Below are 27,455 nucleotides of genomic sequence, written 5' to 3'. Positions count from 1 at the left end.
TGACTGCATGTTGGAGCTAATGTAAATGATGAGCTTTGGACTTAATTGTTCCTTTACAAGTGAAAAGGAAGAAATACCTGGGTAAACTCATTAGGACTATCTGTAGATGTGCAGAACAGATATGAGTGTAACAAGAGGATGTGAAATGTGCTCACAAAGTAAAGGCCCCGTCTCACATAGCGAGATCGCTGAAACGTCACAGGTTTTGTGACGCAACAGCGACCTCGCCAGCGATCTCACTACATGTGACACATAGCGGCGACCGGGCCGTTTTTTGATCGCTGGTGTCCCGCTGGCCAGCATGCATTTTTGTGTTTGATGCCGACGAGCGACCTTGTTGGTGACTCAGAACTCAGGGACGTAGGCGGGAGTCGTCAGACTAGCTGCTGTATGACAAGGTCCCAACGACCGCCGAGGTCGTTATACGGATCTCCGGATCGTTGCTGTGTCGCTGAGTAGATCTGTCTGTTTGACAGCTTACTAGCGACCATTTAGCAATGTACCACTGATCCTTACCAGGTCGTATCGTTGTCGGGATCGCTGGTGCGTCGCGTAGTGTAACGGTACCCTAAGTGACACCAAGCCTACAGAGACCTGTACTCTAGGACAATTTAATGCCTAAAATGAAATATATATTTTTAGATTTTTAGATAGATCAAATAATACAAAAATAAAAAAAATGAAGCAGCACTGGAAGAATGTTGGGGTCATGCCTTCATACGGTTCCCAAAAATCCCGTAAGTAAAGAAAAGGACAGCACTTCAATAGCAAATATGCCAAAAAGATGGACTCTTTATTAGCGCATAAAGTGCAATGCAACACTTCAACTAATACACATTCAGGATTTCTCTAATCGTAACTAGTCAGTGACAGTTTTCATTTTACTTCTACCCCTGATTCCAGTAATCACATTACTAACTGGCTAGAAATGTAAGAGAACGCTAAAATAACATAATAACATAGTAACATAGTTATTACGGTTGAAGGGAGACTTTAAGTCCATCTAGTTCAACCCATATCCTATCCTAACTTGCCCTAACATGTTGATCCAGAGGAAGGGAAAAAAAAACCCATGTGGCAAACAGTAAGCTTGACATTGGGGAAAAAAATTCCTTCCCGACTCCACATACGGCAATCAGACTAGCTCCCTGGATCAACGCAATATTAAGGAAACTAGTGTATATACCCTATAATAATATACTTTTCAAGAAAGGCATCCAGTCCCTTCTTAAATTTTAGTAGGGAATCACTCATTACAACATCATATGGCAGAGAGTTCCATAATCTCACTGCTCTTACAGTAAAGAATCCGCATCTGTGAGTATGCTTAAACCTTCTTTCCTCCAGACGTAAAGGATGCCCCCTTGTCCCAGTCACAGGTCTAATAGTAAAAAGATCGTTAGAAAGGTCTCTGTATTGTCCCCGCATATATTTATACATTGTAATAAGATCACCCCTAAGCCTAAATAACCCCAGGTGTAATAACCTGTCTTGGTATTGCAGACCCCCCCAGTTCCCTAATAACCTTGGTCGCTCTTCTCTGCACCCGCTCCAGTTCAGCTATATCTTTCTTATACACCGGAGACCAGAACTGTACACAGTATTCTAAGTGTGGTCGCACTAGTGACTTATATAGAGGTAAAATTATGTTCTCCTCCTGAGCATCTATGCCTCTTTTCATGCATCCCATTATTTTATTTGCCTTTGCAGCAGCTGCCTGACACTGGTCACTAAATGTGAGTTTGTTGTCCACCCATACACCCAAGTCTTTTTCAGTGACAGTTTTGCCCAGTGTTTTACAATTAAGCACATAATTATACATCTTGTTCGTTCTACCCAAGTGCATGACCTTACATTTATCCCCATTAAAGCTCATTTGCCATTTATCAGCCCAAGCTTCTAGTTTACATAAATCCTCCTGTAATATAAAATTGTCCTCATCTGTATTGATTACCCTGCAGAGTTTAGTGTCATCCGCAAATATTGAAATTCTACTCTCTATGCCCCCTACAAAGTCATTAATAAATATGTTAAAAAGAAGCGGGCCCAAAACTGACCCCTGTGGTACCCCACTGCTAACCATGACCCAGTCCGAGTGTGCTCCATTAATAACCACCCTTTGTTTCCTATCCCTGAGCCAGCTCTTAACCCACCTACACATATTTTCCCCTATCCCCATTGTTCTCATTTTATGTATCAACCTTTTGTGTGGCACCGTATCAAAAGCTTTTGAAAAGTCCATGTACACCATATCTACTGCATTCCCTTGGTCCAGTCCGGACCTTACCTCTTCATAAAAGCTTATCAGATTAGTCTGACAGGAACGGTCCCTTGTAAACCCATGTTGATATTGGGTCATAAGGTTATTCTTCTCCAGATACACCAGTATAGTATCTCTTAGAAAACCCTCCAGGATTTTACCCACAGTTGAGGTTAAACTTACTGGCCTATAATTTCCAAGTTCAGTTTTTGTCCCCTTTTTGAATATTGGCACCACATTTGCTATTATGCCAGTCCTGTGGTACAGACCCTGTTATTATGGAATCTTTAAAGATTAAAATTAATGGTCTATCTATGACTGTGCTTAATTCCTGCAGTACTCGGGGGTGTATCCCATCTGGGCCCGGGGATTTGTCAATTTTAGTGATTTTTAGACGCCGCCGTACTTCCTGCTGGGTTAAGCAGGTGACATTTTATGGAGAATTTTGATCCTTGATCATGTTATCCGTCATGGGATTTTCTTGTGTAAATACTGTTGAAAAAAAGTCATTTAGCATATTGGCTTTTTCCTCATCCTCATCCACCATTTCACCCTGACTATTTTTAAAGGGGCCAACACTATCATTTTTTAGTTTCTTACTATTTATGTAGTTAAAGAATATTTTGGGATTATTTTTACTTTCTCTGGCAATAAGTCTCTCTGTCTCAATCTTTGCTGTTTTGATTTGCTTTTTACAGAATTTATTTAATTTTCTGTATTTATTTAATGCCTCATCACTACCTACTTGCTTTAATTCTCTAAATGCTTTATTTTTATCTCTTATTGCACCCCTTACAGCTCTATTTAGCCATAGTGGTTTCCTCCTATTTCTAGCATGTTTATTCCCATACAGTATATATTGTGCACAGGTCCTTTTCAGGATGCTAATAAACGTCTCCCATTTTCTTTGTGTATTTTTATGTCTCAGGATATCCTCCCAGTTAATTGCACCAAGATCATCTCTCATCCGTTGGAAATTTGCCTTCCTGAAGTTTAGTGTCCTTGTAACCTCTCTTCTACACATCTTATTAAAGGATACATGAAAACTTATTAATTTGTGATCACTATTACCCAAGTGACCCCCAACCCTTACATTTGATATGCGGTCTGGCCTGTTGGTTAATATTAGGTCTAGCAGTGCCCCCCCTCTTGTTGGGTCCTGAACCAGTTGTGAAAGGTAATTGTCTCTCATTGTTGTCAGAAACCTATTACCTTTGCTGGAACTGCAGGTTTCGGTTCCACAATGTATTTCAGGGTAGTTGAAGTCCCCCATAATAATGACTTCTCCTTGAGTCGCAGCTTCATCTATTTGCTTTATGAGGATATTCTCTGTTGCTTCCATTATTTTTGGAGACTTATAACAAACCCCTATCAGTAATTTATTATTTTTCCCCCCTCCCCTTATCTCCACCCACAGGGACTCTACATTTTCATTAGATTCATATATATTATCACGAAGGATGGGTTTTAAGGATGATTTTACATATAAACACATGCCTCCCCCTCGCTTATTTGTACGGTCATTTCTGAACAGACTATAGCCCTGTAAATTAACAGCCCAGTCGTGGCTCTCATCCAGCCATGTCTCAGATATCCCCACCATGTCATAATTATGTTCCAACAACATTAACTCCAATTCCCCCATTTTGTTGGCAAGGCTTCTGGCATTAGTATACATGCACTTTATGTATCTCTCTGTACCTCTATTCTTTCTTAAATTATTAACTGTTCTAACCCCACCCCCCATGCCACCCCCACCCCCAATGTCATTATTTGTGCCCAGGTCTCTATCTGCACTGTCTTCCCCTCCTATAAAAGGAATATCCTCCCCCCGTCCCTAGATTAAACACTCCTCCAACCTTCTAGCCATTTTCTCCCCCAGCACAGCTGCACCCTCCCCATTGAGGTGCAGCCCGTCCCTAGCGTAGAACCTGTAGCCAACTGAGAAGTCGGCCCAGTTCTGCAGGAACCCAAACCCCTACTTCCTACACCAATTCCTGAGCCACTTATTAACCTCCCTAATCTCCCGTTGCCTCTCTGGCGTGGCAAGTGGCACAGGAAGTATTTCCGAAAATACCACCTTGGAGGTCCTTGCCTTAAGCTTACAGCCTAATTCCCTGAAATCATCTTTAAGGACCTTCCACCTACCTCTAACTTTGTCATTTGTGCCAATGTGCACCATGACCGCTGGATCCTCACCAGCCTCTCCCAGTAATCTGTCAACCCGATCAGCGATGTGTCAGACTCGAGCGCCAGGTAGGCAGCACGCCGTTCGACGATCCCTGTCTTTGTGACAGATTGCCCTATCTGTTCCCCTAATAATTGAGTCCCCCAGTACCAGAACCTGTCTGGCCTGCCCTGCTCTCCCATTTCCCCCCTTACTGGAGCAGACACTCCTCCGGCTTTCAGAGGACATGCCTTGCTGCAGCAGTGCTACTCCTGCACTAACACTCCCCTCATCTACCAACTGAGCAAACTTATTAGGGTGTGCCAGATCAGCACTAGCCTCCCTGGTGCTCTTCCCTCTACCCCGCCTTCTGTCACCCAGCTAGCTTCTTCATTGTCCTGCAGCTCCAACCTAGCATCCTCCCCCTCATCTATCCCATTGAGCGTCTGCTCAGTGAGCAGAAGACTCCTTTCCATATTGTCTATGGATCTCAGTGTTGCCAGCTGCACATTTAGATCCAGTATCTTGGCTTCCAAATGCACAACATGCTCACATCTCGCACAGCAGTATGCACCCTCGACCGGCTGTTCAAGGATTTCATACATGCGGCAAGACGTGCACTGGATGGCATTGGCAATAGTGGAGCACATCCTAATGGGGATTGCACCAGACAATAAGATAAGCAAAAATAAATAAAAAGTATTAATAAATTATAACAGCAATTCAGTAACACCTCCCTTGGAAACTCCCTGAATCCAAAGTCACTGAATCTCAAGTCACACATTTACCACAGTTCGCACTTACACTACAGTCACACTCAGCTCGTTCACACTCGCTCAGGCAGAAGATTTAAAAGAGATTTTTTTTGTTTTTTTTTCCCCTTTTACCAGCACACCACCTTGCTGCTCAATGCACTTCCAAAAGGAGTTGAGCCCCAACCAGCTGCCCCTTATAAACCCTTAATTACTGTATGAACTCCCACCCTTAATTAACCCCTTGTGAATATAGTTACACCTCAAGATTTAAATGAAATATAGTTAACCCTTAAAAGCACAGATAGTAAAATAAGAGATTAACCCTGCAGAGAGAAAAAATAGGTTAAACAAGCCTCCAAGCCCCCCCAAAATTGAACAGGTAGAAAGCACTCAGCAACCTACAATTCAGCAACCAACACAGGTATTTGTTATAGGTTTTCCAAATACCTCTTCACTGAATCTCAAGTCACACACTTACTACAGTTCGCACTTACGCTCAGGTCACACTCAGCTCGTTCACACTCGCTCAGGCAGAAGATTTAAAAGAGGGTTTTTTGGGTTTTTTTTTTCCCCTTTTACCTGCACACCACCTTGCTGCTCAGTGCACTTCCAAAAAACTTCGGATCTCAATGAACAAAAGCTTCAATTAGAAAATCCTTACTGGTATAAATTGTCTTATTTGTTCATAACAAAATTAATGCTTCTGTGGTCAGACATTTGGGGGATGGATTCAAAATCACCCGAAAAATTAAAGTAAAAAAAAAATGAAATCACAGATGGGACTACGAGGCTGCGTCAGATGCGCTCATACATCTCATTAAAGGGGTGTGCTACATGGACAAGTAAACTTTCGCCTTTATTCCTGAATATCTTCTAAAATCCCTAGCAGATAATAAGAGTTTTAATTCTACAACGTTTTGAGCAAATAACTTGCTCTCAGTCACAGCTATTGATAACTACAATTTGGTTATAATACATAGTAATGCCAGCTAATCACAAATAATTACAATGCTATAGAATCTCAGGAGAGCTAATTACTCCGAATAGCGAGCACATCAAACCCCAAACTAACAACATAAGCTAGAAGCCACTTATGTGTGAACATAGGCAAAAATCAAGAGAGTTCTATACTACAACATCAGAACAATTTACCAAGGTGAAAAGACATTAGATGTTGGGTAAATGTGAGGGGAATTTATTTTGAAGTATGTAAAAGGACATATCTCACATAGTGATATAAAATGTGTTCAAGTGATTTTCTTATGAGACAAAAATCGTTAAAATGGTGAAACCAATTCTATAAACATAGAGAAAACCTGGATGGATTTTATGACATGAAGGTTTGTACGTCCCTCACAAAAATATGTCTCCCCAGACAGTCACCGACCCACCGGTAATGCTGAATGATGCTGTAAGCACATTGATGTCTCCAGACTCTTTCATGGCTGTCACTTGTTCAGGGAATACCTGTTCTCATCTGTGAGGAGAATGGGGCACTAATGGAGGACCTACCATGTCTTGTGTCCTATGCTGATTGCCAATTGAGAAGCATAGGTTATGCTATGAGTAAAGGTCCCATTAATGGACATTAGCCCTCGTGTCTTACTCATGTAGTCTGTTTCTGACAGTGTGGTCAGACACATATACATCAGTCACCCGCCAGAGGTCATGTTGTAGGGCTCGGACAATCCCCTCTATTTTTCCGTGTACAAAGGAGCAGATACTGGTTTTGTCATTGGGTTGATGCTCTTCTTCTGTCCGGTCTAGCTAGCCTAGGATCATGCTCTAATATCTGCTCCATGCTCTTGAGCAGGAGTCCCCAACCTGTACCTCGGGAGCCACATGTGGCTCGCGGTCCCATGATTTGTGGCTTGCAACTGTCTGCCAGTTTGGTGGATTAGGTCCAGGTCTAGCAAACAGATATGAAGAGTACATCTCAAAATGGTGAATTTTGTTGAGTAGCCCTGCACAGAAGTGCAGATCTGGATGCACATTTACTTTTCTTAGGGGTTTAGAGATGTTTTAAGCCCCCTTTACATTTAGCGATGCACCAGCGATCCCGACCACGATATGACCCGGTCAGGATCGCTGGTGCATCGCTAAATGGTCGCTAGTGAGCTGCCAAACAGGCAGATCTCACCAGCGACGTAGCGACACAGCAGTGGTCGGTACTTACCTTTCAGACGCGGCGATGATGACGTCCTCCCGCCCACGTCCACACGTCGCTCGTCGGCGCCAGCAGGAAGCCCAGCAGGATGCAGCCGACAAGAAATGGACGTGGACGGTCTTGCGCGATCAGCGATAGCCAGCGGGGGAGCCGGTCGGAGGTAAGTATCACACATAGCGATATTGCTAGCAATATCTCTGCTGCTTCACAAAATCGGTGATGCTTTAGCGATATCGCTATGTGTAAAGCCCCCTTTAGGTATGGTACACTGGAGGATGGTACTACCTGTTAGAGGAGGTGCTTAAAGCTGGATGTGACAGTGTGTTGGGAGTCCTTGATGGGAGAATACTGTATGGGGGTATTGTGGGACACCTGGATCTCAGTGTACTGCTTTGGAGTGATTTCTTTGGAAAAGCTTTGGCTATCATTATACCCATAATGGGGACTTTGGTTGACACTACTTTGAAAGGGGTGGGAGCTGGATCTGGCTCACGACCCTCTCTCAGTGCTGAATGTGGCTCACGATCCTTTCTAAGATGAATGTGGCTCTCAAGGTCAGAAGGGTTGGGGACCACTGCTCTTGAGATTGTGCTGGGAAACACAGCAAACCCTCTTGTGATGGCACACATGGGAGCAGGAGCTGGACTATCTGCACAATCTGAATGTGCTGCAGGTACTGCTACCAGACATGAAATGGTGTCACTTTCATTTGCACCAAAGCAGGTGTATTTGATTAACATTAACTTTTGCTTCCTACAGCCCAAATGCTTAATTGACTTGGGGATATAAAGTAATGGGATGTGCACATTTTCTCTTATAGTTGGGTTCAGACAAAAGTAGAAAACAAATTGCCTGTTTCTAATACTGAAAAAAATGGATGATTGTAATGAATATTGCCATCCGTGTGTCATCCCTATGTCCATCTTTCATATCCGTATGGCATCAGTTTTTGTACATCAACTTTAACAAGAATTTACATAGCCATTCTGCAATTTTTCTCACACTGACATTCAGTCCATATGAGAGAGCTGTCATCTGACCAGCCCTACTGCATAACATTGGTGAGTGGGTACTCACTGTGATATCAGATCTAGTGATGAGCTAACGTGCTTGGATAACATCTTATCCGAGCATGCTCAGGTGTTATCCGAGCATCTTGGGAGTGCTCGTATATTATGTTCGAGTCCTTGTGGCTGCATGATTTGCCGCTGCTACAGCCTTAACACGTGTGGGGATTGCCTGTTTTTAAGGAAATCCCCACATGTGTTCAGGCTGTCTAACAGCCACAAATCATTCAGATGCAGGGACTCGAGCATAATATACGGGCACGACCAAGATGCTCGGATAACACCTGAACATGCTCGGATAGGCCTCTTTCACACATCAGGTTTTCGCCGTCAGGCGCGATCCGGCGCTTTTGACAGAAACCGGATCCGGCGAAATGCAATGCCGGATCCGGTTTCCCCCCCATTGACTTGCATTTGAGCCGGATGGCGCCGGATGGCCATGCGTTTCATCCGGTTTTCGCCGGATCCGGCAATGTGTCGCGATCCGGCGTCTGGAAAAAACGGCTACTGTAACGTTTTTTGTCTCCGGCGAAAAAGCCGGACACGCCGGATCCGGCGCGTCCGGCTTTTTCACACAATGAAAGCCTATGAGCGCCGCAATGCGCCTGATCCGGCGAAAGCCGGATCCGGTGGCCGGATCCGGTTTTTTTGGTCTGAGCATGCTCAGTAGCTCTGCCCACAAGACATATATAAAAGCAAGACAGTGGGACCCACAGCCACACCCAACATGCCACCCAAGAAAGCAACCAAGCGCAGCAGGAGAAGGCAGGAGACCACTGCAGTACCATCAGCAACACCACCACCCCAAATGGAGCAGCAAATGGAACATGCTGAGGAGGGGAGGCCAGCAGCAGATGAGAGACGGTAATTATCAAATCCCCCATTCCTCCAAACTAGGGCTATTGAATATCAAGATATTCATTGGCCCTTTGTTTCTCTTTATTCAACAGCCGCCCAATAGATGCAGCAGCAGCAGCAGCAGCAATGGCAGCAGCTGGAACACCACCCACAGGCATGGAGTGTGGCCACCAGGAAGACAGCACATCATCTTCTGGGAGCCCTCCCTCGCATCGTCAGCGTTTGACGGTAAGTTTTTATTTCCAAAATCCATCATCTCTGTAATATATGTCTATTCATTTCCTTTTATTTCAAAACAGGATTCACAAGATGAAGAGGAGCTCCCAGAAGAAGAAGGAAGGGGTGGACAGACACTTGGAGTGGGCTCACAATTGGTAAGTTTTTTGCATCAAACGCAGAAACACAACATCACACTACACACAACACATAGAAAACAATGTTCTGCAGACCACACACAGCAAACAAATGCCTACATCCAAAGACATAACATTTTTTGTTTTCTTCTCTAGTCTTCCCAATCTGGTGCTCGGCCAAGAGGTCCTCGCAGTGCCTCCCAGGGTCGTCGGCGACAGCAACGCGGCGGTCACCAGCGTGTAAGTATAAATATTTTTGCTTTGTTTTTTTGCACTTTTTATTTCATTTCTTTTGTGGAGGCTAATTATGTTATTTTTGTCTTTTTCTTTAACAGCCTTCACAGCGTGCTCCCGACTCTGACGGTGAGGATGGAGGACTCGATGTGGACCACCTCATCGATCTCGTCAGAGAAAGGGAGCCGCTCTGGAATATGGCTGACCGCCGCCACGCTGACCTTATCGTTACCCGACGACTCTGAGAGGAAATCTGTTCGCTCCTTGTGGGCCGCTGGGAGGACCTCGATGTTCGGGCCCAGATTAAAGAGCGTAAGTATATACAGTACCGGTTGCTTGATGTAAACCAGTGTTTCCCGAACTCCAGTCCTCGTGGTCCCCACGGATCATGTGTTCAGGATTTCTATTTACTATGGAAATCCTGAAAACATGACCCCTGGGGACCATGAGGACTGGAGTTTGTGAAACACTGATGTTGTATACTAACCACTCCTTTCTCGTTTCAGGGAACAGAATTGTGAATCGGTGGCGGTCTGTGAGGGATCGTTTCAAGAAGGAGTTCAATAAAGAGATGCGGGCCCCGAGTGGATCTGGAGGACGCAGGAGCAAGTACAAGTACGCACAAGCCCTGTCGTTCCTCCGGGAAACAATGGTCACTAGAAGGTAAATATTACACACCACATGTGAAAAAAAATGTTAGATGTAACTTTTTTTTTTCAGCCAGGGCCATACCATGTCAGTATTTTAATTGTTTTTTTTTCTCTTTATTCCACAGCACGGTGAGCAGCACTCGGGAGCCTGCACGATTGGACCCTTCTGAGGCGATCCCTGAGGAGACCGGCACCGAGGGACACTTCGACCGCCCCGGTACATCTGCACCTTCCCAGCCTTCCCACACATTCGACCCATCTGTCCCATCCACCAGCACAGGAGCATCGTGGCCGCCTACATTACATGAAGCTGCTGGTGAGGAGATCGCTTTCCCTTTACCCCACCCTTCTGCCCCTGCCACCTCTAGTACACCTGCGGGTACTGGGCGACAGCGGCAGAGGGGTCAGGAAAAGAGTTATGCGCCAGAGTTCTTGCATCTGAATGCATCTTTCCAGAACTGTCTAAAAGTCTTGTCAGAGCAAATCTCCGCAGACTTTCAGCAGATCAACTCCAGCATTCTGGAGGTGAAGACACTTCTGCAAACCATGCATTCAGAAGCAAGATCTTCGCCAAACCACACCTTTTTCAGGTCTGTTGTGGAGCGCATGGCAACACTATCTCCTACCCAGCAGATGCATGTAATGCATTCGTGCCACGGTGCTCTACAGCAGGTTACCTCCCAACCTCCACCTCCCACCACTGTAGTTCCTCCACCTGCACCCCCTCCAGCCACTTTCCATCCTCCCCCTCCTATTACATCTGCACCCCCTCCAGCCACTTTCCATCCTCCCCCTCCTATTACATCTGCACCCTCTCCAGCCACTTTCCATCCTCCCCCTCCTATTACATACCAGCAACCTCACCAGTACCAGCAACCTCCCCAGTACCAGACATCTCCCCACTTCCAGCAACCTGCCCCGTACCAAACTCCTTCCCCGTACCAAACTCCTTCCCCGTACCAAACTCCTTCCCCATACAACTTTCCATCAACATCATCTGCTCCTACAGTCCCTGCCCAACCCTCCACTCCACCGCCCACCACCTCTTCTGCCTCCCACATGTCCACCCATTCTGTAGCTTTTTCCACACCATCACCTCTAACTGTTCCTTCCCCACCACGATCCCAGTCCTCTCTCCACACTCCCATTGTCGAAGTGTCCCGCAGCCCCTCCAGCAGTATTTCCACCCCACACTACACCGAGTTATAATTTTTTTTGTAATAAAAATGCCCATTTGGTTGGTTTCAAACCTTTATTAAAAAAGTTTTTTTAACTTTAAAAACAATTTACACAAAAAAAAATATTTTAAATAAAAGTTAAATTATTGTTTACACTGGTTGTCTGTCATTTCTTTCTGCGGCGAAATATGTTTAAAAAAAAGGTTAAATACAGGGTATTTAAAAGGTAAAAAGGTATTCAAAACCAGGTATATAACTGTGGGTAAATTTTAGCTTTTTGCCACAGTTGTGTTCCTGGTTGTGTTTGAAGCAAAGTATTTCACCTGAAAAGTTGTGTTTATTGTTGGTGATTTCCTACCAATGTACACAACTTTTGTTAAAAGGTGAAATACTTTGCATAAAACACAACCAGGTACACACCTGTGGCCTAAAGCTAAAAATAGAGACCATGACAAGATAGCCAACTTTGGTTGGCAAAGGTATATACTGTTGGTCCAGAAGGTACACAAGTTTGGTTAGGGCACAAATCTTTCACACTCTGTCATCCTGCCAGTGTACTCTGCCTTGAGGTGACATAAAGTATAGTGCAAAATTGTCCCTCATTACTGAAACCGTCACAGAACTTCTAGTGGTAATATTTCCAATGACAACATCCATCTTCGCCAGTAACTTGCTCTTCTCTCCAACCTGCACTTTCTTCTCTACAACCTGTCAAAGAAGGGCTGTAGGAACATGCTATATATAGTTTTCCAGTAGCCAATCCCGTTCGGAAGGCCACAAGGGTCAATTTTAAAAACCGGATCCGGCGTAATCCGTCGAAAAACTGATAGAAAAACGGATGAACCGGATGAGACGGATCCGGTTTTGTCTGTCAAGAACAAGACGGATCCGGCAGAAAACCGGATCCGGCACATCAGGTTTTACAAAACATTTGCTGGATCCGGCATTCCGGCACGACGCCGGATCGCGCCTGACGCCGAAAACCTGATGTGTGAAAGTAGCCCAAGACGTTATCCAAGCACGTTCGCTCCTCACTAATCAGATCTTAACATGGACAGAACGCTTACATGTGGCGTATAATGTATATTGTACAAACTTCTCGAGATTAAAACTGCAACACCAAGAAGGAAGCTGTGGAATTATGGAAATCACACCATCGATAGACATGTTAATGAGGTGCAAATGCGAAGGTGTGTAAGTATGTGTTTTTCTGAACGTGGCACTCATACATTATACTGAATACATTGTGACGTCTTGAAATGTTGTTTCGATTTTTCATTAACATGTATATCCATCCTGTGATTTCCAGAATTCTACCCTCTTTTCCTTTTTGGTGTTGCAATTTTAGTGTGAGGAATGTAGACACCAGGTGACATAGGTCTAGTGCTGACTTTTCTTCTGCGCAGTTCAGATGGCCATTGAACATCTGAATCTTAGCGACTGTATTACTGATGAAACACCTGGGGTTCAAATGGACCAAATTTTGATCACTACAGAAGCTTAGTTATATAAGTTAGGACCGGGAGAAATATGGATTTTAGTGTGGCATCCAAAATACAGACCATAAATTGCAGGCTGGTTCATCCAGCTCTCCCAGCTCGAATCTTCTTGGTGACTTCACAGAGAAGATCAGAGCTGGCTGTCAGGGAGTGTGTTCCTCAGGGCAAACACCCAGATAGCCTGCTACAAAGATTAATCCCCTACTTGCCTCTGTCAATAGTGATTTTGGCATCTAGCTCATTAATAGAGGGAAGGGCACTCTCTTTAACCATATTGTTACCAATTGCAGGGTCCCGATGGTTGTCATTAATGGCCTTGAGGTCTGCCATCTATGATGGTCTGTTAGACCTTGTTCATGGCAGGTCCTAATGGGTCGCCCTCCCAGGGCTGTGGGGTACTCGGTACCGAGCCGGTCTCTCAGATGGGAATGTCACAGCAGCGGTGACCCGGTCCGTGGCCCTGGGCACCCATGTAAAAGGGGCTGAGTTGGGAATAAAGTTTATAGATGAATGATTCGTGACGCCACCTGTGGTGTTCGGCAAGGGAGGTGTTAAGCTGACGCTGCATGCAGATCCTCTGGGACTGATGGTGTAGTGCAGCTATGATGTTGTAGCCATCCACAGGCAGGGCTGTAGTCCTAGGGCAGTGTAGATAAAGGGTTAGGAAGAAGGTGCAGTGTTTGGCACAGAGATGTAGCAGTGCTGAGGATGTTGCAGGAAGGAGGCAAGGACACAACAGGGTGCAGTTTCTTTACCTTTACTTGGCAAATGCAGTCCAGGGTCCTGGTTACAGATGGCACAGGAGCAGGCTAGCCTGGAAGCAACTCTGGAATCTCTCTATCAGATGGTTTGTGTAGTCTCCTTCCTAGCACTGGCTTGAGGTACATGTAGTACAGTGTTACACTGACGTTCCTCCTTCTTATCTTCTCTTAGAACTACCTCGTATGGCAGACAACTGAAGCCCTCTATCTCTCTTGGCTCACCAGCCGCTGTTGTGCCTCCGAGTCTTAGGTGGGAATAGAGCATTTACAGCTTCCTATTCCTCTGGTTTCTGTTGCAGGACCTTCAGTATCAATACAACCGTGGAGACCAGGCTGCAGATCATGCGCTTTCACTGGGAGGGAGCTCTCTATCCTCAGCTCAACCTCCAGCTTCTCTCCACACGTCTACACACGTTGCCCTCCTCACACTAACTGACTATTTCCCTTCCTGGCCCTCAGAGCGCGCTCCTCCCCCAATCCCGGTTCAGAGCTCCCTCTGCTGGCCTGGAGTGGGAACGTGTTGCATGTAAATGATTAACTGTTAGAGAGACCCTTCCTTGCTTCCAAGCATGACATCACCCTCCCTGGAGGAAGGCAATGCCATTGTGGCGACCATACTCCTGGGGGTGCCCCACTAACAGGCCAAGTGTCAGTGTAACATTGACAGATCTGATGCACTGCAATGTGCTGGATCTGCAATGAAAATTAAAAATATTAAAGTAGAACGTCAAAATAATAAAAAGTAAAAAAAAATGACGTTTTTAAAAATGTAAAATACCCAACAGAAATCCACACAAAAAGTGCAGAAAAAAGTTTTGCCACTAAAACGCAGATTTTATGTAGAACCAAAATAAACAAAAATAGTACATATATCTGGTATTGCTGTGTTTGGAACAGCCAAACTATGAAATTATCAAATTATTTATCCTTTACGATAGACTTGGGAAAACTGTGGTCTGGAATAGTCAGAGGGCCGGATGAGGCTAACACTCTATATATGGAAACTATGTGGGTTCAGATTGTATATATGTGGGCTCACACTGTATATATGGAGGCTATGTGAGGCTCACACTGAATATATGGAGGCTATGTGGGACTTACATTGTATGTATGGAGGCTATGTAGTGAGCTCGTACTGTATATTGGAGACTATGTGGGGGCTCATACTATATATAGTGAGGCTATGTGAGGCACATGCTGTATATCAGAAGTTATGTGGGGCTCACGCTGTACATAAAAGGCTATGTGGGGCTCATGCTGTACAGTGGGGAAAAAAGTATTTTGCCAGCCACCAGTTGTGCAAGTTCTTCCACTTAAAAAGATGAGAGAGGCCTGTAATTGACATCATAGGTAGACCACAACTATGAGAGTCAAAATGTGAAAACAAATCCAGAAAGTCACCTTGTCTGATTTGGTAAGATTTATTTTGCCAACTATGGTGTAAAATAAGTATTTGGTCATTAACAAAAGTTCATCTCAACATTTTGTTATATATCCTTTGTTGGCAATGACAGAGGTCAAACGTTTTCTGTAATCTTCACAAGGTTGGCATACACTGTTGGTGGTATGTTGGCCCATTCCTCCATGCAGCTCTCCTCTAGAGCAGTAATGCTTTGGGCCTATCGCTGGGCAACACAGATTTTCAAATCTCTCCAAAGGGTTCTATGGGTTTGAGATCTGGAGACTGGCTATGCCACTCCAGGACCTTCATATTCTTCTTACGAAGCCACTCCTTCATTGCTCTGGCAGTGTGCTTGGGATCATTATCATGCTGAAAGACCCATCCACATTTTCATCTTCAATGCCCTTGCTGATGAAAGGAGGTTTGCACTCAAAATATCACAATACATGGCCCCATTCATTCTTTCATGTACATGGAGCAGTCGTCCTGGTCCCTTTGCAGAGAAACAGCCCTAAAGCATGATGTTGCCACCCCCATGCTTCACAGTAGGTATGATGTTCTTTGGATGAAACTCAGCATTCTGTCTCCTCCAAACACGACGAGTTTTGTTTCTACCAAACAGTTCTACAGTTCATCAGACTATATGACATTCTCCCAATACACGTCTGGATAATCCAAATGCTGTCTAGCAAACTTCAGATGGGCCCAGACCTGTACTGGCTTAAAATCAAGCAACGAAAAGAACCGAAAAAATGCCCAATAATTAAATTTATTTAATTAGCATGAAATAATATAATACAATATAATATAAAAGGAAGACAAGGGGAGGCCAATGCCATGGATAAGGCACAACCGGTGATAATAACAAGTTCTATGCTTTATATTAAAGTAAAATTATCCAGCACAAGGTAAATCACCATGAATAAAGTGCTGGTGCTAATGTGGCATCATTGTGTAAACAATCAAATAGAACATATTTATATAAAGTGCGAATGCAACAGTGCAGCAACCGATGAACATATATAAAGCAATCATAAATAAAGTGCAGTGCTAATTAATAATGGAATAAAATTAATCCAATAAACTAAATGTTCACAAGGAACTCAAGAGACTAATACCAAAAGTGGAAAATGTGCAAGCACGGTGCTATACCTCTTGTGCTGCTGGAGTCCCCGAGATGTGCTTAAGCAGGGGGACACATCTGGCACTGCAGGATATGAGTCCCTGGCGGCGTAGTGTATTACTGATGGTAGCCTTTGGTCCCAGCTCTATGCAGGTCATTCACTAGATCCCCCCTGTGGTCCTGGGATTTTTGCTCACCGTTCTTGTGATCATTTTGACCCCATGGGGTGAGATCTTGCCTGGAGCCCCAGATCGAGGGAGATTATCAGTGGCCTTCCATTTTCTTATTATTGCTCCAAAAGTTAATTTCATCACACCGAGCATGCGGCGTCGCTGTGTTCCTTAGTTACCAGCGCGCTGATGCAGCGAGCTGGTAACTAACGTACACATCGGGTATCCAAGGGACATGCATCCCTTAGATACCCGATGTGTATGTTAGTTACCAGCTCCCTGCATCAGCGCGCTGGTAACTAACGTACACATCGGGTTTCTAAGGGACGCACGTCCAGGGCTTTCCTACATCGATCATCGATACCGGCAGGGGGGCCGGTCGCTGATCGCTGTCACACACAGCGATCTCGCTGGTGAGATCGCTGTTGTGTCACAAAACTTGTGACTCAGCAGTGATCTCGCTAGCGAGATCGCTATGTGTGACGGGGCTCTGAGACCTATGCAAGCATTTGCCTTGTTCTAGCGATCTTGGAAATATACACGATGTACTGCTAGGACATATAGTATCTCCATAACTCTTTATGGAATCATATCTCACTTAACAAAGTAGTTTAGACCACATGATATCCACTTGGCAAGCAAGCCATTTGTTCTGGGTTCTGCTGGTTCAAGGTGTGATAACTGTCACTCACAGGTGTCTAGGTGTTCTGTTACAGCTGCACATTTTCAGGAGGATTGTAAACTGTCAATAATCCCCCATCCTTCACATGGGGCTTATGCTGTACATAGGGAGCTATGTGAACTGCCCATATGATAATGTCATGTGTTTGGAAGAATCTGATTCTGATTTGTTTTTTTTGGCAACATCTGAGTTTATTAGAGACACATTCGTGAATGTATTTTAATGCCCACCTGAAAGACACTGCTTCTTTGCATAGTATTATGGGAAATTCTCAAGAAATCAGCTACAATATCAGGAAGAGAATTGTGGACTTGCACAAGTCTGGCTCATCCTTGGGTACAATTTCAAGATACCTGAAGGTTCCTTGTTCATCTGTACGAACAATTATATGCAGGTACAAACAAGATGGGAATGTCCAGCCATCATACCACTCAAGATTGAGATGGGTTCTGTATCCCAGAGATGAACATGCTTTGGTCCATCATGTGCATATAAACCCAAGGACAAAAGCAAAAGACCTTGTGAAGATGATTGTGGAGGTTAGTAAGATTGTGTCAATATCCACAGTGAAAGGAGTACTGCATCAACATGGGCTAGGCCACTCTGCCAGGAATAAATTATTACTCCAAAAGAAACATAAAAAAGACAGATTAATCTTTGCAAATGCACACAGGAACAAAGACCTTAATTTTTGGAGACATTTCCTGTGGTTTGATGAAACTAAAATTGAACTTTTTGGGCATAATGTCCATTGTTACATTTGGATGAGAAAGGGAGAATCTGGTAAGCTTAAGAACACCATCCCAACTGTGAAACATGGTGGTGGTAGCATCATTGTTGTGGGGCTGTTTTGCTGCAAGAGGGAATGGTGCTCTTCACAAAATAGATGGAATCATGAGAAAAGAAGATTATGTGGCAATACTGAAGTAACATCTCAAGACATTAGCCAGGAAATTAAAACTTGGGGGGAAATGAGTCTTCCAAATGGACGATGACCAGAAGCATACTGCCAAAATGGTAACAAAGTGGCTCAAGGATAACAAAGTCAATGTTTTGGCATGGTCATCACAAAGCCCTGATATCAATCCAATTGAAAAGTTATGGGCAGAGCTGAAAAGGCAGGTGCAAGCAAGGCGACCTACAAACCTGGATCAGTTACATCAGTTTTTGTCAGGAGGAATGGGCCCAAATTCCGACCATTGTGAGAAGCTTGTGGAAGGATATCCCAAACGTTTGACCCAAGTTATTCATTTTAAGGGCAATGGTGCCAAATACTAATGAAATGTATGTAAACTTTTGACTTTGCAGTAAGTAATAAAAATGCCTAAACACATTCTCTCTCTCATTATTCTGGCATTTGGTAAATATTAATACGGTAATTATGGTAATCCTAAATCACCTAAAATGGGAAAGTCAGTACATAGTGAAGATGAACTGTTGCTTTTATTATTTTTACCTGCTCTGTCTCTAGAGTTATAACTTGGGCACTGAGAATTGTTCACAAGGAAGGGAATGACCATACTATAGCATATTGTTGGGATTTATAATATTGTTTACTGCTCCTTATTGTTGCCCACTGTTGGCACTGAGATTTTGCAAGGAAGAGAGTTATCATACTACTGCATATATATTATTTCTTATTATTTATTTTTATTGTTTATTTTGGTCCATATGATATCTTTCCAAAGAACTCTCCTTTTATATACTACACATTAATTACTGCCCCCTTTTTTGCCCAGTGTCACCTATGGTAATTCTGCTTTATATACAGTGGGTACGGAAAGTATTCAGACCCCTTTAAATTTTTCACTCTTTGTTTCATTGCAGCCATTTGGTAAATTCAAAAAAGTTAATTTTTTTTCTCATTAATGTACACTCTGCACCCCATCTTTACTGAAAAAAACCCCAGAAATGCTGTCCATTTCCTTGTGATCCTCCTTGAGATGGTTCTATTCCTTCCTTGTAGTCCAGCTGTGTTTAATTATACTGACAGGACTTGATTTGTAAAGGCACACACCTGTCTATATAAGACCTCACATCTCACAATGCATGTCAGACCAAATGAGAATCATGAGGTCAAATGAACTTCCAAGGAGCTCAGAGACAGAATTGTGGCAAGGCACAGATTGAGCCAAGGTTACAAAAGATTTTTTGCAGTACTCAAGGCTCCTAAGAGAACAGTGGACTCCAGAATCCTTGTTTCACGATATGTGACTGGCCCTGCGTGACGCGACCCGACGAACGGTCGGTCACCAAAACAACTGGACAAACAAGGGGACATCGGGGACACAATTACAATGGTGGGCCCTGCTATAGGGAATGGGGAAAGGGACATCTCCTGCACTCTGCTGCGGCTGAGTCCTGGACTAACCTGACGTCCTTATACGGCTTCTTTCAAACCGTCACCGAGCAGGATACCTTGTCCCTCATTTACCCTGCACCTATCCCTCACTAGGGAATTGGTAAGTGCGGACACTGGTCCCACAGCTGCACTAATAAAACACCAAGGGGAGATACAACAGACAGGGATAAAAAAAACAACACTTAGCTTTCTCTGCTGCCAATGCACCATGCAGCAGAGTAAGGCTCCTGAACTCAGCTTTCAGTAGAATCACCACAGCTCCAGAAAGCTCCTCTCTTCAGCAGAACCACCACTGTTCCCGATAAGCTGAACCACCACCGCACCAGGTAGCTCCAGTCTTCACGATGGGTGGTGTTGTGAGTTCATTTTCCCCTTCACTACTGAGGCCCGAGGAACTCCCTCTTCTGGTAAAGAAAGGTAGTGAGCCTGATTATCAAACACCTGAGGCTGATGATGATGACTGGCTGAGTGGAGTTACTGACTGGATATAAGGCTGCTGACGCCCTTCTGCCCTGCGGGTGATTTCTCTGTGGGATCCTTGGAGACCAGTCTGAATTCCTGCTCCTCTAAAGCTAAGTTTGCTGCTCGGCTTTTTGCATTTGTGCTTTAACTTTGTTTTGCTTTGTTTTTCTGGATTTCTGCCATTCCCTGCTGGGGTGTGCTGAATTCCTTTAGCTCTGTCTTCTGAAAATACCTGAGTGCTGATTTAGTTTTTGAAGCCTAGCTGCTTCAGGGTCTTTTTCATATCATCTTGTTGGCTTATGTCTTTGATAGGGTTTTGGCAGATTGCAGACAGCAGCCTTCCTGTCCTTTCCTATCTAGGTAGTTTTGGGCCCCGGCTTTGCTCAGTCTATCTTTCTGTCTGTGTTAGTGTTTTCATCTTGCTTCACCGTCATTATATGTTGGGGGCTGCCTATTGCTTTGGGGTCTGCTCTGGGGCAGTTTAGATTTCCCCTTTCTTTCTTTAGGCCTATTTAATTCTCCGGCTGTGATCGAGGGGTCTAGGGCATCGTAGGAACCCCCCACGGCTACTGCTAGTTGTGTTGATAGGTTCAGGGGTCTGCAATCTGATAGTTGCCAACTTCTCTGGTTTTCTGGACTTAGCTTGTATTTCTGTTTTTGCCTCCTACGGTGACTCATTCATAACAGAATCACCCGCCATACTGCAGATCCTAGGGTACTCAATAGCAGGAAAGAATTGTAAAAAAAAAAAAAGTGTATATTTTTTCCTCTATATCTCTGAGGCCGTAGGGGGAATTATTTTTTTTTCTCTCAATGGAGATAAAGCAATTGTCTGATCGTGTGGAGCAGCTCACTGCGGAAGTGTGGGGAATTTCCGCCTACCTTGCCCATTCACATGCTGCTGAACCAAAAATTCCTACACCTGATGTATTTTTTGGGGATCGGTCTAAATTTTTGAATTTCAAAAATAATTGTAAATTATTTTTTGCCTTGAAGCCTAACTCGTCAGGGAGCTCCGCGCAGCAGGTTAAAATTGTCATCTCTTTGCTGCGTGGCGATCCCCAGGATTGGGCATTTTCTTTGAAACCAGATGATCCTATTCTGACTAATGTGAACGCATTTTTTCAGGCCATGGGGTTGTTGTATGACGAACCTAATGCCATTGATCAGGCTGAAAAGACCCTGCTGGCATTGAACCAGGGTCGTGATTCTGCAGGATTGTACTGTCAAAAATTCCAAAAGTGGGCAGTACTTACTACCTGGAATGATAATGCCTTGGCTGCTCTCTTTCGGAAGGGGTTGTCAGAAGCCATAAAAGATACTATGGTGGGATTTCCTGTTCCCTCTGGTCTTAACGATTCTATGTCATTAGCCATTCAGGTTGATCGGCGTTTGCGCGAATGCAAAGCTGCATGAGAGGTGTTGCCACCTGTTGAACAAATGTCTGAACCTATGCAATGTGATAGAGTTTTTTCCAGAGAGCAGCGTCAGGAGTTCAGAAGGCGTAATAAGTTGTGTCTTTTCTGTGGAGATGCCTCGCATATTATTTCTGTCTGTCCTAAATGAGAGAAACACTTTGCACACACGTTTTCTGTTGGGGTGTTCAACCTAAGTTTCTTCTGGCTATTACTCTGATCTGCTCCCTGTTCACATTTTCCGCCAAGCCTTTTGTGGATTCGGGAGCAGCCCTAAACCTAATGGACTTGGATTTTGATAAACGTTGTGGATTTCCGATGACACCTCTGCAGACGCCTATCCCTTTGAGGGGGATTGATGCTACTCCTTTGGCTAAAAATAAACCTCAGTTTTGGACCAAGGTGGTAATGCGGGTCGCCCCAGACCATCAAGAAAATTGCAGATTTTTGGTGTTGCATAATCTGCATGATGCTATTGTTCTGGGGTTTCCATGGTTACAAATTCATAATCCAGTTTTGGATTGGAAATCTGTGTCTGTGGTGAGTTGGGGTTGTCGGTGTGCCTTTAGTGAGGCTCCGGTGTTTTCCACCTCTCCTCAGTCACATGATGTTCCTGATTATTTGGCGGACTTTTATGATGTATTTAGTGAGAATGAGTCTGCGTCTCTGCCTCCTCATAGGAGTTATGACTGTGCAATTGAACTGAGCCCGGGGTGTAAATTTCCCAAGGGTCGGCTCTTCAATTTATCTGTACCCGAGCACGAGGCTATGCGATCCTATATTAAGGAGGCGTTGGAGAAGGGTCATATTAGACCATCCTCGTCACCCTTAGGTGCCGGGTTTTTTTTTGTAGCCAAAAAGGATGGATCATTAAGACCTTGTATTGATTATCGTGCCCTCAACAAAATTACTGTTAAATATCAGTATCCGTTACCCCTGATTTCTGATCTATTCTCCAGAGTTAAAGGTGCTTGCTGGTTTACCAAGCTTGACCTCAGGGGGGCGTATAATCTTATTCGCATTAAGCATGGGGATGAATGGAAGACGGTGTTTAATACTCCGGAGGGACATTTTGAGTACCTGGTGATGCCTTTTGGGCTCACTAATGCCCCTTCTGTCTTCCAGTGCTTCATGAACGATATTTTCCGAGATTTTGTTGATAAATTTTTGATTATCTATCTGGATGATATTTTGATCTTCTCCAAGGATTGGGATTCTCATGTGGAACATATTCGGACTGTGTTCCGGATCTTGAGGGAGAATTCCCTGTATGTCAAAGGATCTAAATGCCTTTTTGGAGTACAGAGGATTTCTTTTTTGGGATTTATTTTGTCCCCGTCAACTATTGAAATGGACCCGGCCAAGGTACAGGCCATTTACGATTGGGTTCAGCCCACTTCTTTGAAGGCCCTCCAGAAGTTTTTGGGTTTTGCTAATTTTTATCAGAAATTTATAGCAAAATTTTCTAGTATTGCCAAGCCATTGACTGATTTGACTAAGAAGGGTACTGATGTGTTAAATTGGTCTCCAGAGGCTGTTTCTTTCTTTCAGGAGCTGAAGCGAAGATTCACCTCCGCCCCGGTTTTGCGGCAACCTGATGTCTCACTTCCATTCCAGGTAGAGGTGGATGCTTCTGAGATTGGTGCAGGAGCTGTTTTGTCCCAAAAGGATCCTGTAACATCAAAAATGAATCCCTGTGCTTTCTTTTCCCGAAAGTTCTCTCCATCTGAACGTAACTATGATGTGGGGAATAGGGAACTGTTGGCCATGAAATGGGCATTTGAGGAGTGGAGACATTGGTTGGAGGGAGCTAAGCATCAAGTCGTGGTCCTCACTGACCACAAGAATTTGATTTACCTAGAGTCGGCTAAGCGCTTGAACCCTAGACAGGCTAGGTGGGCCTTGTTTTTTACACGTTTTGATTTAGTGGTTTCTTTTCTTCCTGGAACGAAGAATGTCAAGGCAGACGCACTCTCTAGGAGCTTCTTTGCTGATTCTCCTATGGTGACCAAGCCTGCTACCATCTTAGGCGAAGTGGTAGTTCTTTCTGCCATCTCGCCCGATCTGAGACGTGCTCTGGAAGAGTTCCAGGAGGACAAACCTGAGCGTTATCCCAGTGGAAAGTTGTATGTTCCTGACCAGTGGAAGAAGAGAGTGATGTCTGAAGTTCATTGCTCTGCTTTGGCTGGTCATCCAGGTATTTTTGGTACTAGAGATCTGGTGAGTCGGTTTTTTTGGTGGCCCTCCTTGTCTTGTGATGTCAGGAATTTTGTGCAGTCCTGTGGGACGTGCTCCCGATCTAAATCGTGTTCTCGCTCTAGTGGGTTGTTGATGCCTTTGCCTGTCCCCAAGAGGCCATGGACCCATATTTCAATGGATTTCATCTCTGATATGCCTGTCTCTCAAAGAATGACTGTTATTTGGGTGATTTGTGATAGGTTCTCTAAGATGGTTCATCTTGTACCACTCCCTAAGTTGCCATCTTCCTCTGAGTTGGTGCCCCTGTTTTTACAACAGGTGGTTCGTTTGCACGGGATTCCTGAGAACATTGTATCTGACAGAGGAGTCCAGTTTGTGTCTATATTTTGGAGAACTTTCTGTTCCAGGCTGGGAATTCAGTTGTCCTTCTCCTCTGCTTTTCACCCTCAGACCAATGGGCAGACAGAGAGAACAAACCAGACCTTGGAGTCATATTTGAGATGTTTTATTTCTGCTGATCAGGATGATTGGGTTTCATTTTTGCCCTTGGCCAAATTTGCATTAAATAATAGAGCTAGTTCTGCCACTTTGATGTCACCTTTTTTTTGTAACTTTGGGTTTCATCCTCGATTTTCTTCAGGGCAGGTGGAGCCCTCTGCCTGCCCAGGTGTTGACACTGTGGTGGAGAGAATGCACCAGATCTGGGACCAAGTGGTGGATAAGTTATCTCTCTTCCAGGAAAAGGCCCAGCGGTTTTCCAACCGACATAGAACCATTGGTCCCCAGTTTAAGGTTGGTGATATGGTGTGGTTATCATCAAAAAATATTGCTATGAAGGTGGCTTCTCCTAAGTTTAAGCCTAGATTTATTGGACCTTACAAGATTGTGGAGATTATTAATCCGGTCTCTTTTCGTTTGGCTCTTCCTGTCACATTTAAAATCCATAATGTGTTCCATAAATCTTTGTTGAAGAGGTTTGTTGAACCTGTTGTTCCGGGGGTGGCACCTCCAGACCCTGTATTGGTTGAAGGTAACATGGAATATGAGGTAGAGAAAGTACTGGATTCCCGTCTGGCTAGACGGAGACTCCAGTATTTGGTTAAGTGGAAGGGTTATGGTCAGGAGGATAATTCCTGGGTCTCTGCCTCTGATATTCATGCCAAAAGATTGGTGCGTGCCTTTCATCGGGCTCACCCTGATCGCCCTGGTGGCGTGGTTGAGGGTTCGGTGACCCCTCCTCAAGGGGGAGGTACTGTTGTGAGTTCATTTTCCCCTTCACTACTGAGGCCCGAGGAACTCCCTCTTCTGGTAAAGAAAGGTAGTGAGCCTGATTATCAAACACCTGAGGCTGATGATGATGACTGGCTGAGTGGAGTTACTGACTGGATATAAGGCTGCCGACGCCCTTCTGCCCTGCGGGTGATTTCTCTGTGGGATCCTTGGAGACCAGTCTGAATTCCTGCTCCTCTAAAGCTAAGTTTGCTGCTCGGCTTTTTGCATTTGTGCTTTGACTTTGTTTTGCTTTGTTTTTCTGGATTTCTGCCATTCCCTGCTGGGGTGTGCTGAATTCCTTTAGCTCTGTCTTCTGAAAATACCTGAGTGCTGATTTAGTTTTTGAAGCCTAGCTACTTCAGGGTCTTTTTCATATCATCTTGTTGGCTTATGTCTTTGATAGGGTTTTGGCAGATTGCAGACAGCAGACTTCCTGTCCTTTCCTATCTAGGTAGTTTTGGGCCCCGGCTTTGCTCAGTCTATCTTTCTGTCTGTGTTAGTGTTTTCATCTTGATTCACCGTCATTATATGTTGGGGGCTGCCTATTGCTTTGGGGTCTGCTCTGGGGCAGTTTAGATTTCCCCTTTCTTTCTTTAGGCCTATTTAATTCTCTGGCTGTGATCGAGGGGTCTAGGGCATCGTAGGAACCCCCCACGGCTACTGCTAGTTGTGTTGATAGGTTCAGGGGTCTGCAATCTGATAGTTGCCAACTTCTCTGGTTTTCTGGACTTAGCTTGTATTTCTGTTTTTGCCTCCTATGGTGACTCATTCATAACAGGGTGGTATCCAAAAAGGACCTGTCATAACCAACAGTCAGCTGATACACCATGTAGTAACACCAGTGGCCACCGGGGGTAAAAACTGACATTAACCCCCGATGGCCTGAAAGGAAAAAAGTTTATATCTGAGAAGCCCAAACTGACACAGATCAAAAAATTGATCGTGACACCTTGAATGGAAGAAGTTTGGGACCACCAGAAGTCTTCCTAGACCTGGCCTTACAGCCAAACTCAGCAATCGTGGGAGAAGAGCCTTGGTGAGCGAGCTAAAGAAGAACCCAAAGATCAATGTGGCCGAGCTCCACAGATGCAGTAGGGAGATGGGAGAAATTTCCACAAAGTCAACTATCACTGCAGCCCTCCACCAGTCGGGTCTTTATGGCAGAGTGGCCCAACAGAAGCCTCTCCTCAGTGCCATACATATGAAAGCCCGCATAGAGTTTGCTAAAAAAAACACAAGAAGGACTCCCAGACTATGAGAAATAAGATTCTCTGGTCTGATGAGACAAATATATAACTTTTTGGTGATTATTCTAAGCAGTATGTGTGGACAAAACCAGGCATTGCTCATCACCTGCCCAATACAATCCCAACAGTGAAACATGGTGATGGCAGCATCATGCTATGGGGGTGTTTTTCAGCTGCAGGGACAGGACAACTGGTTGCAATTGAAGGAAACATGAATGTGGCCAAGTACAGAGATATCCTGGGTGAAAACCTCTTCCAGAGTGTTCTGGACCTCAGTGTTGGCCGAAGGTTCACCTTCCAACAAGACAATGACCCTAAGCACACAGCTAAAATAACAAAGGAGTGGCTTCAGAACCACTCTGTGACCTTTCTTGACTGGCCCAGCCAGAGCCCTGACCTAAACCCAATTGACCATCTCTGGAGAGACCTGAAAATGGCTGTCCACCAACGTTCACCATCCAACCTGACAGAAACCTGACAGAACTGGAGAGGATCTGCAAGGAAGAATGGCAGAGAATCCCCAAATCTAGGTGTGAAAAACTTGTTGCATCATTCCCAAGAAGACTCATGGCTGTACTAGCTCAAAAGAATGCTTCTACTCAATACTGAGCAAAGAGTGTGAATACTTATGACTATGTGATATTTCAGTTTTTCTTTTTTAATAAAATTGCAAAAATTTCTACAGGAGAAAAAAATGAACTTTTTTGAATTTACCAAATGGCAGCAATGAAACAAAGAGAGAAAAATTTAAAGGGTTCTGAATACTTTCAGTACCCACTGTATCATGTGTTTTTTTTTTACCTTGTGTGCTTTTATTATTTATCTTTAATAAAATAAAAATATTTTAACACTACCCAAGGATCTCATCCTTTTTCCCATGTTTATATCTACATGGGTACTTGTTGTTTATATGTGGCACCCCAGGAGTCCGGTTGCCACAGTGGCATTGCCTCCCTCACAGGGGGGTGATGACATGCTTGGAAGCAAGGAGGAGTTCCCTGACCAGATAACACATCCAACAGTTTTCCTGACTCCAGACCAGAAGGGAGAGCTCTAAACCCGGTTTCAGGGGAGCTTCTCTATTAGTTCTGGCTTGGAGGTGGGGTGAGTCAGTCAGTGTCTGGGACTGAAAGAGACAGAGTCTGAGTGAAGAGAGGAGAGAGGAGAAGTGA

At 44.4% G+C, this 27,455-nt stretch overlaps 1 protein-coding gene across 1 annotated transcript in view; it reads right to left on the bottom strand.

The window, feature by feature from the left end:
- Positions 1 to 27,455, bottom strand: part of NALF2 (NALCN channel auxiliary factor 2) — a 275,312-nt gene that overhangs the window by 1,732 nt on the left and 246,125 nt on the right. The gene's annotated exons all lie outside the window — the stretch shown is intronic.

This window comes from Dendrobates tinctorius, unplaced genomic scaffold (assembly GCF_039654945.1).
Source record: "Dendrobates tinctorius isolate UK_male_01 unplaced genomic scaffold, ASM3965494v1 ptg000231l, whole genome shotgun sequence".
NCBI classification, from domain to species: Eukaryota; Metazoa; Chordata; class Amphibia; order Anura; family Dendrobatidae; genus Dendrobates; species Dendrobates tinctorius.
The sequence above is the reverse complement of the archived record's forward strand: the minus strand, read 5'-3'. Positions and strand labels throughout refer to the sequence as shown.